The sequence below is a fragment of the Pygoscelis adeliae genome, unplaced genomic scaffold (genome assembly GCF_000699105.1).
Source record: "Pygoscelis adeliae isolate BGI_AS28 unplaced genomic scaffold, ASM69910v1 Scaffold47, whole genome shotgun sequence".
NCBI lineage: Eukaryota > Metazoa > Chordata > Aves > Sphenisciformes > Spheniscidae > Pygoscelis > Pygoscelis adeliae.
Window position 1 is genome coordinate 566,834 of NW_008825255.1, and position 15,950 is coordinate 582,783.

Sequence of the window (15,950 nt, forward strand, 5' to 3'; positions counted from 1 at the left end):
AAGCTTTTTAGCATCAGTAAATACCGAGTTGCAAAATTGAGTCTTTTTGTATTGTTTTTTAGTAAGCTAAGTAATTGCATGTAGTAGTCTAATTAACCCAGATTCACGGCAAGCACAGAATTATCTGTTCCATTTGTACACTACACCCCAGATGACACATTTTATCTAGCTGTAGATACACATAACTGAAAGCTTTGGAATAATCCCAAGTATTATCTGATCCACCCAGTTGCATTCATCAGGATTTATTTCTACACTTATCTCACAAAGACTTTCTCTCACCTACTTTTGAACGCCACTCAGCTGATGACTGGCACGATCCTGGCTGCATGACACTTACAGATAAACTTTTGATAGTACTTCAGAGATGCCCACAAGGAGAATGCCATGTGTGCCATGTGATACCTGACTCCTTATACAGTAGAAATAATGACAGTCTTAAAAATACTGATGACTATCGTTTTCAACATAGGCCTGACATCAACAGAGACATGTAGGATGGGGTGCAGCTGCAGGTACCCACCATGCTGCTGTTACCTGGGACATTTTTCCTACCTGTCATTGCCCACAGAGGGGTGCTGCATGGGCACTGACACTTATAACAGTAGACCAGCCACAGAGTTCCCTGCCACAGGGAGATTAAGCCTAAATTTTGCGAACTGAATCCAATGAGGCAGCAATATCCCTACACTCTGCTACCCAAGACAGAGGCCCTTTATATTGTATCCACAGAGTCCTCTCTGCAAAAGCAGGTGGATTTGCTGCAGTATCTAGTCTAAGCAGCTGGATTTATCATCCTATACAGAGAGAAACAAAGAAATCTCAAAAAGGTCTCCAACTTTCCAAGAAAAGCCAAAGATTTGCAGCATTCCTACCATAGCAACATCTACTGCAAAGCTCCACAAGCTGTGCAGAAAGATCCAGCAGCTCCCACAGGCATGCAGAGCCCAGCACTAGCCACAGGTAAGTAGGTAATGTGCTAATGCTGCTTTACTGCGCTCACGATGGATAAAGCGGCCCACCCTTACTCTAGGGAATACAGCTTATTTAGGCACACCCTCTGGCTGAGTGAGACCTGCCACAGAATGCAATAGATCCCCCTCTTCTTCCCAGACTGCAGATGGCTTTAACCCTTCCTTTACCAATACGTGCCAATTTTCTTTGATCTTTAATTGCAATTGTAGGGAGACACTTGAACAGTTAAACCCTGTCTCTGAGCAACAGAAGCTGTAGACGCGGGACTCTGTAAGTATAACTTGTGCTTAAACATTGAGGGTCACCAGCACGCTGGCAAAGAAGTGGAGATATTTTTTGCCCTGACAGCTACCATTGTTAGACACAAATGGATAACTACAGCTGTCCAAACCCCATTCACTTTTAATCTTTAAGGGTTTTTTCCTTCGGTGCCATGGCATATACTGATTCATTTTTATGAGGTCCATTTATTCAACTTCTGTATTGTTTTCCAATTACATCAGATTACACCAGGATTTTCTCGCAGTATGTCAATTACTTCTCTGTATGTATTATTAACTGAATGCAGATCAGATCTTCATTGCCATACAAATAAAAGATCACCCTGATAGATGACACATAGGATGAATAACACAGTTAACAAATGAGATAAAATACCAAATTAAAAGTCATAACTACAGCTACTGATGCAATTAAATGAAACACACTGATTATAATTTGTTTTGGTTTGTTACAAAAAAAAAGTTACTCTACTTCATCTCATTAGCTATTGAATTTCAGTCACTAATTATATACATTAGAAGAATTGCTTTCCTATTATGTGGATGCAAGTTTCCATTTGAGATCACTGATTCTTATTTAAATTTTACTATCAAATACATCTTCCTTGTATATCTATTATAATTTGTCTTATCTGTGCAGATGCGCTATAGTTCTCCACATACACATGAACACATGCATACTCGCACTTAGTCACGTCACTTCAAATAATATGAGTTTCCAAGCATAGAGTTGCATTCTTCAGGCCCTTTTTCCTGTTAGGAATGTACCTTTTGACAAACAGAAAAGCAGCAGAAACAGGAGTTGCCACACACTGAAAACAGCGAGTCTACAATCAATATTGTCTAAGTCAATTCTCCTCGAAAGAAAAGAAAAATATTCACGAGCTAAATGATTCAGAAATTCGGAACACTCAGTTCCCGATATTCCCACAGCTGTAACACTGAACTGTTAATGAACAAATATGCCTGTGTCATGGTTATCTTACTCAATTTTCACTTCCCCATGAGCCAACTTTAGTCTCAGTCCTGGAAGTGGCGCATAAGTCACTCTGCACTTCCCAGGGCTAGTCACATTCATAAAGCTGCACATGTAAGAGTGGGATCTAACTAGCTTGGACCAAATTCTGAGGTCTGTCCTCACTGGGGCAGGGAAACATTCAAGGGAGACCTTGAATGTGGCTCCTCCACTCCAGCAATGTGGTGGGAAAGGTCTAGCAGGAAGTAACGCATCTCCATTACCTTACCTGGTAGAGGTCCTCCAGCTCCCCAACAGAGAAATTCTGCCACACACATACCATCCATGGCCCCCGGAAGAAGGGGCAGGACAAGGAGGGAGGTGTGCTGAGGAGGTCTGGGTGGGGGCCCCAGAAACCAGAGAAATAGATAGTGGACTCCCACAGAGCACATTCTGGTCCAACAACAAAATCGGATTATTTGAGAACATAGAAATAATGTGGAATAAGTGAAATAATGGAAAAAAACCTCCTTGCCCCTACCCACAGCCTCCCCTCACCCCAGTTATAGCTAGTTTAATGGTTTCACAATACTTTGTGGTATTGCAATACTTTTTCGGTGTTGGTTTTGAAAAGAATTCAAGTATATCACTTGTCATGACTATGTACTGATTTAGCAGAAAATCAACATACAGAGTCTTACTTAACTTTCACTTCTCCATGCAGACAAGCCATGAGGCCCCAGAGTTTGTCTTGTAACCTTGATGGAATTAATTATTAGAGACTTGGACAGCAGTGGAGGAGTGGAAATGCTTCTCTTAAGTCAAGAGACTGGAAAGAAATAGTTCGAGGTAGTAAATGGAAGGCCACTTTACTCCCTGTTCCTCTTTTCCCTTTACTTCTGACATGGGCTAGAGCAGCGGCAAAATCACCTACCCCATGTAGTGAAGGACCTTGCTTTTCCACCCTGACACCCAAGTAGAAGTGGGCAGGGATGCAAGAGATGGGCTGCTCTGGAGGCAGTTCCACTGTGTAAAATTGCAATCTAGATAGATAACACACTTCCCTCTCTTACTCTCTATACTTCTGGACTTTGTGCTGTATATATAAAACAGAGGAGCCCCTGTCAACTTCTGTTCTCACTTCCCCGTTTCAGTTACAAACTCCTGTTTTCAGAGGTTGGTAATTGGGGTCCAGGATATTTTTACTGCGCTGAACTTGGACGATCTTTTCAGAAAGCTGGAAGGGAACTGGTATGGTTTTGTCACCTTATGCAAGAAGGCAACAAGTAAAATGAAGTCTTCCAATACTCTTTGAAACACATTTTTTTGCTTGGACTTCATGCTTTTGTAAGTGCCAAGATGATAATAGCAAACAGCAAAGAGTGCATTATCTACAGAGCAGATACATTCAGCTCCTTTAGCACAACCTGCAAGTGTACATCCCCCCTCACCAGGGAGACCTATGCTGTCATCGTGGTCCTCCAGTGATATTGTCTTTTCTGGAACTACAGCTCACTAGTACTAATTCTGATAGAAATTTGGGGAGTATCTACCAGGAATTAGGCTGACACCAGTCACAGTGTTTGACATACAGACTCCACAGCCGACAGCAGCAATGGCAGCTTTCAACAAGGACCTTGCACCAGCTGAGTCAGTGTGCTGGCCCAGCACACCTGCAGTGTAGCTCTGGTTCAGTGTTCAGCTTGCCCCAACATCCTTGGCCACCACAAACTTTCCAGATGGAAATATGCATGCAAGCTGCAACTTTTGCTGAATTTGGATGTCAGGCGAATTCAATTGCAGGTCCATTTTGAGCTCATGTAGCTATCCTATGACATGGATGCAGTTTATCTCTCTCTAGTTTGGAGGGGTAGAATTAGATTATTGTACTACTTAACAGCAGCTCTGACAACCCGTGTCTTGTATTGTCCTCTCTCATCACATTCCCATGGCTTTTCAAATCTCATAATTATTGTGGATTTTAGCCTTCTCTGTGCCTCCTAATTCTTCTAATTTTCCCTCTGCTGTTGGCCTTATACAGACTGAAAGTTTTCTTTCCTATCTCAACAACATTTATATACCATTTTTGTTGTCCATAATTTGTACAACATATTCTGCCTGGTCATGTGTTATTCAGTTTTACATACTGAGGTGTTGGGAGTCCTACTCTTGGATTTGCTCACACTTAGCTGTACTGTTAAGGACTTGTTGTCAGGATACTGAGATACTTTGCTGAAGATGAATGGCAGCAAATGACGGGGCTTTTTGAAACATTTTATCCTACCTACAACAAGAGGTCCCAATCTTTGCTCAACTCTCTAGTCCCTACCAAAATAAACCAGTAAGCAGGTAGCTAGGGAGTTGCGATGGGAGCTGTATTTTGAATTGTTAGTGAAACTAATGCCAAAAAAAATCATGATCCACATATACAAATCCAAATATAACACTTTTAAACATCCTTACTGTTTTGTCAGGGAGATACAATAGTAGGGCTGCTCTGCGAGGGAGAGCGAGCAAGGAGCTGAGAGGATGGCAAGGCAGGCAGGAGCATGGCCTCATGGTAGGGGTCCACACCCACAGCGCCCAAACAAGATGAACAGAGCAGATCCAGTGGCAGCAGCCAGAGTCAGGCACAGCCTACTGACTGCTGGACATGTCTGTAGGGATGAGGCAGGTCTGAGGTCAAGCCAAAAAATCAGACTGGTGAGGCAAGGTGAGGATCAGGAGAGCACGAGGGCCGGACCAGCACACCTGCAGTGTAGCTCAGGTGAGGACCAAGAGCAAGGGCCCGCATCCTGAACACGGCTCCCAAGCTGAAAGCTGCCCCAGACGAGACTTCTGTCAACTGTTTTCACAGCAGCTCGATCCAAGGTTACGCAGCTGTGCTGTACCAAAGCTGACCTTGAACACAGCTTCCTAGGATGGGAGAAATAATTTACAGTGCCGGTTGGTGCACTCAGCGCCCTGACAGGTTTCTGGCGGCTACCACTGAGGGCTTTCTTTTTTTCATTATCGGTCCCTGCACTCTGCAGCTGGCCTGGGCCGTGCAGGATGATACCAACAGGGGAACAGGACTAGACCGCGGGGTCCTGCCAGGCTGCAATAGTTTTGCAGTTGTTTGATGCCACAGAAGTTTGGAATTGCAACATCACCAGCACAGCGCCTGTGACTAGTAAATAGGTAGAAATGTGAATAGGTACAGAGGCTATTTCCATGCAATGTCCTGACTGAATCCCAAACTATATCCTCAATGTGCTGAAAATCTACAGAAAAATGTCTAACACACCAATGCACAACCGCACTAGAGAGACCTGCTAGCCTTTGGCAGGTGTCTTTCAGAGAGTACTCCGTTCCTAGAAGGAAGTAGATGCACACATAATTTATATTACTAGTTCACTATTCTCTGACTACTTTTTTCCTATAAAAGCTACATTCATTTTCCAGAGAACAGCAGGGAAAGAAAAACTCAACCAACACAAAAAAATAAAAACATAGCAATATTAAAAAATTTGTGTTTCAAAACATCTTTTTCTTCTGGTGCTTTTTGTTAAGGATAATACATGAAGCCTATGACACTTATGAGAGAAGCATGGAAACTGACGTGGAAGGTGTTTTCTAAGCTCAAAACAGACCCTGTGGTCAGTATAGCCTCTAAAGATTTAAGTGCCAAGTAGCTAGATAACTTCTAAGAGCTAGTGCTGTCCTGTATCCAGATTGTTTGAATGTATTGTGAAACGTTTAAGGACATACTTAGAGAAGGTTGGAAAGAGAAGACAAAAACATGGGAGAGATGAAGACAGGGCATTATGGTATACAATTGCTGCCTCCTTTGGAGCAGTACACAACAAGGTGTGTATGGGCAACGGGGGAAGACCTCCCTCCAGCACAGGCTATATAGGTTCAAAATGGGAACTAACAGGATCAGCTGAAGACATAGCTTATATCAGTCAGGTAACAGAACCATCCCTACAGTGGCCCTTCTAACAACCATTAGGAACGTTAATGTGCATCATTAACGTGTGTCAGCCTGCATACTTTAAAAATGTTCCTTCTAGGGGCTCTGTCAGTAGACTCCAAGTTACCTTCTTGTGAGTTTTCAAATTCTGATTATCAGGTTTCTCTGAATTATGGAGAAACTCCATCCTTGTAGAAGATGGGGCATGCTTAAAAATATCTGTCCTGTCACTAAAACAAGGTGTGTTCTGAGTGGGACACTGTTGTAGCAGACTCTTTCTGCCCTTCGTCACCTCCTATGCTCTAATTCACAGGCTATAGGCTTTGTGAGATCTTGAGAACAGGGACTATGGGTATTTATACTTGGCTCAGATGGCCTGATGTCAGATGACAGCTCAATGTAAGAAATCAGTGGAAGACAAACATTTATTTGTTGTTTACAAAAATTTTATATTTGTTTATTTTTGGAATTTGAATTTTTAAATACTATGGGTTTGCCCTTGAAAAGGGGTTAAAAAATAGAGTTATTTAAAATCTCAAATTGTCCAATTTTTTATCCCATAACAAAGGCTAAACAGTTTGTACCTTCCAGATTTGGGGATTGTCAAAGGCTGAAGTGGCACAGCCCCTACGTGGGGACTTGTGAAAGGGCAGTGCAACACCACAAAAAGTCAGAAAATTAATGGCTGCTGTATTTACAAAAGTCCACACATAGCAACCTCAGCAGGGGAACACAATCCACCCTTGAGATCAGCTCTGTTGCAAATGAAAACAAAGTTTCCAGTATCACAGTGCTGGAGAGGACCATAAGTCCAGGCTCCTACAGTCACAGACAACAATGTAAAAGAGTTCTTTAGTCCAGAAGGGTCCCCACAAACCACAAAATACTTCCCAACACCCTGTAACAAGCCTACGACCTATGGTGTGAAAGACCAAAAGCCACAAAGACTCCAGCATGCCACAGCAAGAGGGCAGGAAAGATCCAGCTCACCACCACCATCTTTGGCCTCTGCAGAAGCAATGCTCCTGGGAGATGAATATTTTGTGAATTTGTCTTGTGTTGTGCCTTTTTGATTTGACAATAGTTAGTTAAATATATTTCCACTTGTGCTAGATACCTACAATAAGCTGTAAAATAAGCCCAAATACTATATTTCATTAGGAAGGGAAAATTAAATAGCCATGAGTCCCTAAAACTATTTGCCTTTTGTCTCAGCTTTGTTAAGTACCACTCTGTTGCTTCCTAAAGGAGCTGTGCATTAGGGAACATTAAATACAGATACAGGTATTGATATTATACTGAAGTGTCCTTCCCTGTAAGTAGCAACTGAAGACAGCATTCTTCAGCCTACATTACAAACTGTATTTGCGAAAACCAATCAGAAAATGTGTTTGAGACACAAACCTGTGATTTTCCTTTCCTATTTTAAAGCTCCCCAATTTGGATTGAAGCCCAAATTTGGATTTTGCCCTCTCAAAATATCTTATGAACATCTGGTTGGTTTGGTGGTTGGTTTGTTTCTGTGCTTCCTACATGATAAATTATATCCATGGTCACATGTAACCTAGCACATATTTTTATTGCATTTGCAAAAGAAAGGCAACAGCAACAATAGCAACAAAAGTTTGATTCCAGAGATATGTAGAGCCAATTTGGACTTGGCAGGCAGATGTTGCTTTAAAAGTGACAGACCTCCCAAAATATAATGAATATGGCATCAGAATATGCTGAAATGGGAATTTTGTTTTGTTGCAAAATTAGAATATATTATTTTCCCTTCATTGCAGTTTTGCTCTCTAGTATATAGACTATCTTCTTAAAAAACTATGAATCCTGCTGTTCTCAGCAGGAGTTGCAGATTATGGCAGTGCTGTTGGAAGTCTTACTTAGAATGACTGAAATGTTTTTGCAGGGTGTCAACTTCCAAGTCATCATTAATGTTTACAGTCTCAATAGCAGCTTGCATTGCTATAGTAACCCTTAAGGGAACATTCCTAACAGAAAACTAAAATAAAAGGAAGCCACATTTTTACAAAACACTCATAACACAGGGATTGTTCCTGGGCTATTTCAATAATTTATGTTTTAAACAAAGGTGACCTAAAGAAAAAGAGGGCCTCTCATACTAGCAAACCAGTTTTATATACTGCCACATGATGGGATGTGACAGAACTTGGATAGATGCCCCCTCTTAAAAAATAAAACCTCTGTCAGCTCCAATTGAAGCAAGTATGGGAAGGGTGTTAAGAAAAGTAAGGCTTCTTGCCAACAAACTTTTTTGTCAGGAATTCTGTGGCTATTAGTACAGAAAATAAGTCTACCATGGTCTTTATATTTACCTTTCAGCCAAGTTACAGCAAACAAAGCTGCCATCTGAGTATTTAGTGCCATACACTGTGGAGCGATCATTGGCATAGTAGTTTATGAGCTATAGCGTCACTTCCTCAGCATGAGCTACAGCATATGCAGTAATCATTTTCCCAAGCAGAAGCAAATTGTGTTAAACCTCATACATTTTTACAGTCAGATTTAGGTAGATTAATTTGTTCCATGTTTCTCTAATATTTTACACTGTTTATCAAAAATCCAAATTTATTTCATGAAGCACTACTCTAGTAACTTGCAATTACTAGGAAAATCCTGAATCCATTTTACAAACCGTTTGTCTCATAACAACAGTGTGTTCTTATCTTCCAGGCTGCTTGGAATGCTACAGCTGGGGAGAGGCGATCAAATTTGAGTGTTCTCAGATTTGTCAAATCATAATCATTTTATGACATTGCCAATATCTTTTAACAGTGTTTTACATCAGTTATGACAAAGGGAAACACAAAGTCTAATTTGACTTGTAAAAATATCAAACTCTGAAAAGTAGTAAGAGGAAGCTTTTTATGAAAAAACCTTTAGCAAACAGGAAGTCTAGAGGAATGAGCAAAGCCCAAGAAGTAAGAGTCATATCCTGATGCTGATCTTACAAGTACCCTACAAACTTTATTTAGTTTGAGCTCAGAAAATGGCTTTGCCCCAATTTTCCTACCAGTCTGAGTAAAGCAGTCAAACTGACACGGTCAAAACCACAAAGTGAGTGTCAAAGCTCCAGGACCTCAGGTGTCTAAGATAAAAACCTTTCAGATGAAACAGGAATCATCTTAGGCTGTTAAAGCTCAGTACCCCAAAGACAACTCATAAGAGATCTCTTCTTTTCAGACTTTCAACCTACAAAGTGAGGAGAATGAGGTGACCTAGTGAAATGAGGCTGTGGAGCCTGCATATTTGACAGTGACCATATTGAACTATTCTGTTTCTTGTCTTCTGTACCCAGTATTGTCAAGCCTGGATCTTCAGGGCCCAGATGGGCTCCCATAAAATTAGTATCAATTAAAAGAACAAAAGAGATCACTGTTTTTCGCTCATAGGCAAAGCATCACAAAGCTGAGCCTCCTTTTTCTGGTATAGGTCAGGAACATGTAATAGGAATTTGTGTAATGATCCTCTATGTACCTTTCTGTAAACTAACACAAAAGATATTAGCTCTGGGTGAAATATAAAATTTTTTAGATGGCACTAAGGATGGGTCAACTTGAACAAAATATTATTAGCCAAATTTTTTAAATTTTAGAATAAATGAAATGACATATACATGGGAAGGGATGGGTCAGTGCAGATGGTCTCTGAACGTGCACCTGTCATTGATGTGGAGATGTGTCTGCTCATGAAGGCTGGTACAAAGCTTGCATTTGATGAGCTGATGCCAGAGACTGATAAACTAAAGAAGAACAAAATAGGAAGAGGCAACAATTTCACTGCATTCCTCATGATGTGCTATTTACAAGGTAGAAAAGGAGGATGCAAAAATAGGAGTTGCCAATAAGGCAGCAAAGCTACCAAGAAGGCAAGGAACTGCTACAAGAAGCAGCTATTCTAGAAAATCTGGATGAAAGACAATCACACAATCCTAGCTGGAGAGGTAGTTCCAGAGAATTAGGGAACAGAGAACCAGACAACAAGCAAAGGTAGTACAAGCTGTCTTATGTGAAAAGAGCAGGAATAGTTCTAAGAAATGCTGAGAAATAACCAAGGTGAGAAGAAAAGCCTAACAAAAGGTAAAGGACACAAAGAGGATTGATTCTTCTCCCTAGAGCACATATCTATCACACGACCATCATCTAAATACCATAAATGTATTATTCATTTTCTACAAGTTATCATCTCTGTTACCCTGAGAGTGTTAATGGGATTAAGAGTATGGAAGAATTCAATTTACCCAGGGCACTGTTATCAAACAAGTGAAAGCCTATGCTCAAGCAGATTAATTTCAGTATTTGCATAGGAGACCTAAACTCTAAGCCCACTTTGAATGTGAAGTTACTCTGTAGCATAAACTACACCTCTGAACCTCACTCTATCTAAAGTTCAGGCAATAAAAGCAATTTACTTAAGAAGGGCTCTGTGAACACAAAATACAAATGTTATGTTCTGTGTTCGGATGGATTTGGAGCTCCACAGAAAATACCCAAAATGTATTTCACTGTTATAATATGTGTTTCTAACTTAGAAGAACAAGGTACATGGGCTAAGAGAAAGAAGATGAGCAGATAAACAAAACTGTTTAAATCAAAACTCTCCACAAGACTGCATTGCATATTTTAATATAAAAATGTTTTTTGGAAGTATTTATACCACCTTCTGAGTTTTGTTACATAAATACGCCAGGGCTGGCCTTTCAGAGCAGTATACTACTCTAGGATGCACTAACTGAATCAGGATGACTTAACTTACATACTAAACACTATTTGAGGAAGATTTCTGAAAGTACATGAACACAGAAAGGCTGTAACCAAAGCAGCTCCTTTACAGTCAATAGAAGAAAGAACCGTGTGTGTCTTTCTTCTTCTGGATGCCTGATCCCAACAGTGTTGTTTCCTGGCTTTGACTATTTCTGAGCTAAACACAAAGCTAATGTCACAATCTCGCATAGATGTAGCTGACAACTTTCGGGCACTAGTTTATACTTGTTTGTGCTCCTTAGTTACGTACGCATTTACTTGGCCAAATTCAAAGGTGAGGCTTAATTCTTAGAATTTCAGATAAAGTTATATTATCTCAGATTCCCTTCTGCTCAATCTATCTACTTTATAACTACAGAGACAATCTTTGAAAATGCAATAGAACCCATATTGGCAAGGATGTCTACACCTGATTATGTTACATCAAATAAGATTCTGTGGGTTTTAATACATTCTTCTGGATTTGCTTAGATCTAAATTGTGTACAGCGTGCAATTTAAGCAACTTCACTTTACATATCACAAGGGTTAAGGACAAGCTTTCATGATGACACATATAGACAGGGAATTGTGCAGCACGCCAAAGACAGGTTTCAATTAACTGGAAGGAGTAAGACTAGGTTTATAAAACTATTTAGACACCTAAAGATCAAGGCATTTTTAGCAGAATTTGCAAACACAGCTAAGCAGGTCAACTGTCAAACTCCAGTTAACGATCTGTACAGGTTAGGAATGATGGGCCAGACCCCAGAAGAGGCTCACATGTTTGGATGCTAAATATTATGAAGCCCAAAAGTCAGGCACCAGCTGTGGACTCAAAAAACAGAGCCAGAATATATAACGCTCATAAACAGAAGGAGCTACAGTCAGCCAATGTGAAACACTGCCAAGAGGGATGGGTCTGAAATTCTTCCTCTCTTCTGGACATAGCACCTCTCCAGTGAGAAGCACACAGTGGCCAAAATCTCTTCCTGTATGCAGGAATGTATGCGCACATACACTGTCATCTGGGCCACAGATACTGGCCACCCTTCCTTCAAGACAGAAAGCGGTTGCCTCCCACTATTTACAGAGTAGCCTCACAGTCAGCCTACATGGCTTGAGTATTGGTCTTTCTTCATCTCGATGGCTGCCAGACAAAATACTGTGTTTATTTATTTAACATGGGTGGGGGCAGTGTACTCTTTCAAATGAGATGATACTGCCTACCAGCATATTTTTTGCTCAGACAAATCCATGTTCCTGGTTGACCATACCAGTGACCAAGCACTGGGTTTCAGTGTTGGAAATGTCACTTCTACTTCAACTAAAATCTGCTGGCCATTGAGCCAAGCACAGCCATGCTAGGAACAGCAGCACTACGTAAGCTGCACACCATAACCATGTTGTGTGGCATAAAACCATGCCTACCCTCCATGCCAGCACACATCCACAGACAGGCCTGAGGCAAACTATGGCTGTAGATGAGAGGAGATACGAAAAACTGCTGAACAGCTCCACAATGTGTCTTTTGTTTTGGAAGCCTGCATTGTGCTGGTGAGCACGTCAGATGGGTGGAACCTCAGAGCTGGAGAGCCACCGTGCTATAATGGCAGTGCATGAGCTTCCAGTCCTAAAATTCACCATCTCCTCCTGAAGTATCCCTGCCTGAAGCGTGGCAGAGCATAAAGTACTATGGGAAGTCATCCTTTCTCAGCCATAAAGAAGCCATATTAGCAGTCATCAGCTGAGAGAGAGGTTAGATTTAATTGTTAGCAAATACCTTTGAAGGCAATCTAAAATAATTGGGTTTACCTAGCATTGCAGCTGGTTAAGACACAGACCCAGAGAGCTGTTGTACCTCAGCTGAGGGGCGATACCTCTTACGCTTCTCCTATACACTTCTTCTAAATGGCTGAACATATTACGAATTTAAATCCCTGTGGCAGTCTAAGCCTGAGATGCCCAAACTTGGGCCTCAACAAACAAGCCTTCAATTAAATAATTATTCAAGTGTAATCTTGATTCCAGGAGAAACTATTTCCAAGACAAATTTGAGGTCTGTTGATGACCCAGCATTTGGGTACCGAGGCTGTTAACGTGTAGACTGCGTTTCCCAGAGATATGCCTAGAGCTATACTAAAATGAACTATAGATTGTCATTTAAGATTTTAAAATAGCAAGGATGCTTTTTGCTTCAGATATCCTGTGGACTTTACCTTTAACTGAATTTATAAAAAGAAGTGGTCAGCAAGTTCAAGTCACATGAGAAACTTGGCTGAGAAGTCCAAAGGTTGAAGTACAAATTCTTCCTTCATGTTTCCTTTGACATGCTTCACCTTCTCCAGTTGACAGCAGTGAAGCTTCACTGAAAATGTACTTTCTAGGCCAGTTTTCCATTAATTTTTATTCCCATATATTCCAAAGTGAGAATTCTCTAGGGATAACCTGAGCATCTGAACAACTACTTCATTCCTGTCAGCCTTTTTTTAACACTAAGACACAAGTTTGCAACTCCTCTTACATTCAGTCACTTATTGTGTGTCTGCAACATCTGTAGCAGCACAGGGAAGCATACAAGAGCAGACAGTTTACCTTATGGCAAATTCCAAGGCAGTATTTAAAGTTCAAATGAAATTCCAGCATTCAAAGTGGGAGGTTTAAGGAAAAAAAATCCCAGGTCTGTCAGAGAAAAGTTTAATTATGGACAAGATGACACACACATAGTATAGCCCACAAAGGCAGCGACACCACTGTGGAAGCACATTCCAATAAAATCTTAAAAGATTACTTTAATAATAAACCATGCATTCCTGAGCAAGCCGTCGCAAGATTAGCTACCACATTGCTTTGCTGCGAGCAGATTTTTCACAAACTGTTATTGATACCACTTTCAAGGTATTCATGAAAGTTGATGTCTTCCGAAGGTCTCTGCACTTTGGTGTTTTTATTTCACACTGCTACCCCAGTTTCCACCCAGACTGGAATCCCAGTGATCCTAATGACAGACTGTGGTTTGGGCAGAGTTAACATCCAGAAAAGCAATAGAAAAACTCATGAGGTGAAGGTTTCCAGCTGCAACTTCACGATCATTTTAGACCTGCTGAAAAATGGCTCCTGTTTGGGAAGTGCTAAGGCTGATACTGTTCTGTACAATAAACGGTTAACTTAAAACAAAAAAACCTTGGGTAGGGACTGAACCTATGCCAGCAGTAGTAAAATCAGACACAACAAATATGAGAAAAAAAGTCATCATCCTGGAAAACATAGCACTCTCTCTCTACTATAAGCTTTTAATAGTCAGGCTTAAAGTCATAACAGCCATTGTCCATTTGATTTGGTTTTTACTGTAGAGAAATAAAAATCCTTTTACTTTTCATAAAGTATAAAGCATGCCCTTTAAGTCCTGCAGCACAGTATAGATGAAATAACTGAATTCCTGTGGGGCTTTCTGCCTGGATTCCTCCTACGTTCAGAAGGCAATCCTATTACATATGTTTAATGTAACAGTTCTGAATTTTAGCATTGAGCTCAAAAATGTAGGACATCAAGGGAGCTGTTCTAAGTTGAATTACAAAATAGATAATGCAGTCCTTCAAGGCTTGAGACATTTTTTATTCTCTAAGAAAACTGTAATTTTTTTCCAGTTAGTTATTAACAATTTATCAGTAAAAAAGTTTTTCCGTGCAATTATTAGTGATGTTCCAAGTGCTGGTAGATAGTGAAAGACCTCTTGGCATTTCTGTAGTAGATGTAATTTCATTGCCTCTCAAAAGGGCTCTTAAACTGCTCTCTATTGGCAAATGAAAAACATTTTCCTTTCTTCCAAATTCAACAACAAATAGCATAAATCACGTTTGCAACTATTCATGCAACTAGTCAAGCTATTTCAGTGAAATGTGCTTGGGCTTTGTGTTGGGCAAAGCACAAATGGTAATCCTGCTTATGCCAGCACCAGGCTGGGTTGCTTTATAGAAGTTGCATTGTTACTGCACCATGTTTAAACTAGGCACAATGTTATCCTTCATGTTAGTCTGTGTTAAGTCCCACAAAGCACACTGAGCAAAGTATTATTCTTTAAAATACATACTGTCCCTGGACCACGAAGCTCCAGTCCTGCTGGTAGGCGTCTAGCACAAGGTGTTCAAAACATTGTACAGTGCAGTGCAAGTTGTACAAAACCAACATTGTTAAACATGAAGACAACAGTGTCCCAAGGAAATCAGATCTAATCCTGCAAATACAGACATGTGCATAGCCAGCAACCTGTTAATTGTAGCAAATGCCTCCTTACTTATGTGGCATGCACTTCCTTCCGTGAACACTAGGCTAGTGTATAAAAATACATCCCTCGCGTCCTTTTTGATTAAAATTAGCACTTCTGAAATGAAAGACAGATACAGGCAAGTGAGACGCAACGCTCAGCTTTTAGTCACCTCAGGCACAGGGCTCCTACCACTTTTGCTATTCATAAAAAAAGAGTACCACACCATATAAAGGAAAGTATTGTATCATTGGTAGCTTTGGATGTGGATGATGACCAAATGCATCCACCCGTTTTGAACCCTGAACTCTCCGGTGGTAAAATCATTTTGTATTAAGTATTTTCCTCTTCCAAAACACTTAGAAATATCTATCAGTTCTCTTAAAACTGCAGGAAAAGTGTTGGCTCTTTTTTCTCTTTTTAAATTGGGTATTGCTGTAGAGGGTAATATCACAGTTTTGAACAAAAATATTTTGCACTGTTTTGAGAAAATAAATGTTAGGCTAAGTTTACAGCCTTGAGAAAAAAAAAAAGTTCTTCTACAAGGACAAAAATGTGATTTTTTATCAGAAGCTCTTTCACACAAGTTGGAAAACAGCTGTACTGCACTGGGAAACAAAACAAGATAGATGTTTGAATAAAGATGAGTGGGAAGTACAAAGGTCAGGTCTGGATGTGACCCAGAAACTGAATTGCACTGACCCAATATTTTGGTTCAGCTAGCCACAGATTCTTGGGGGGAGAGGGTGGTATTT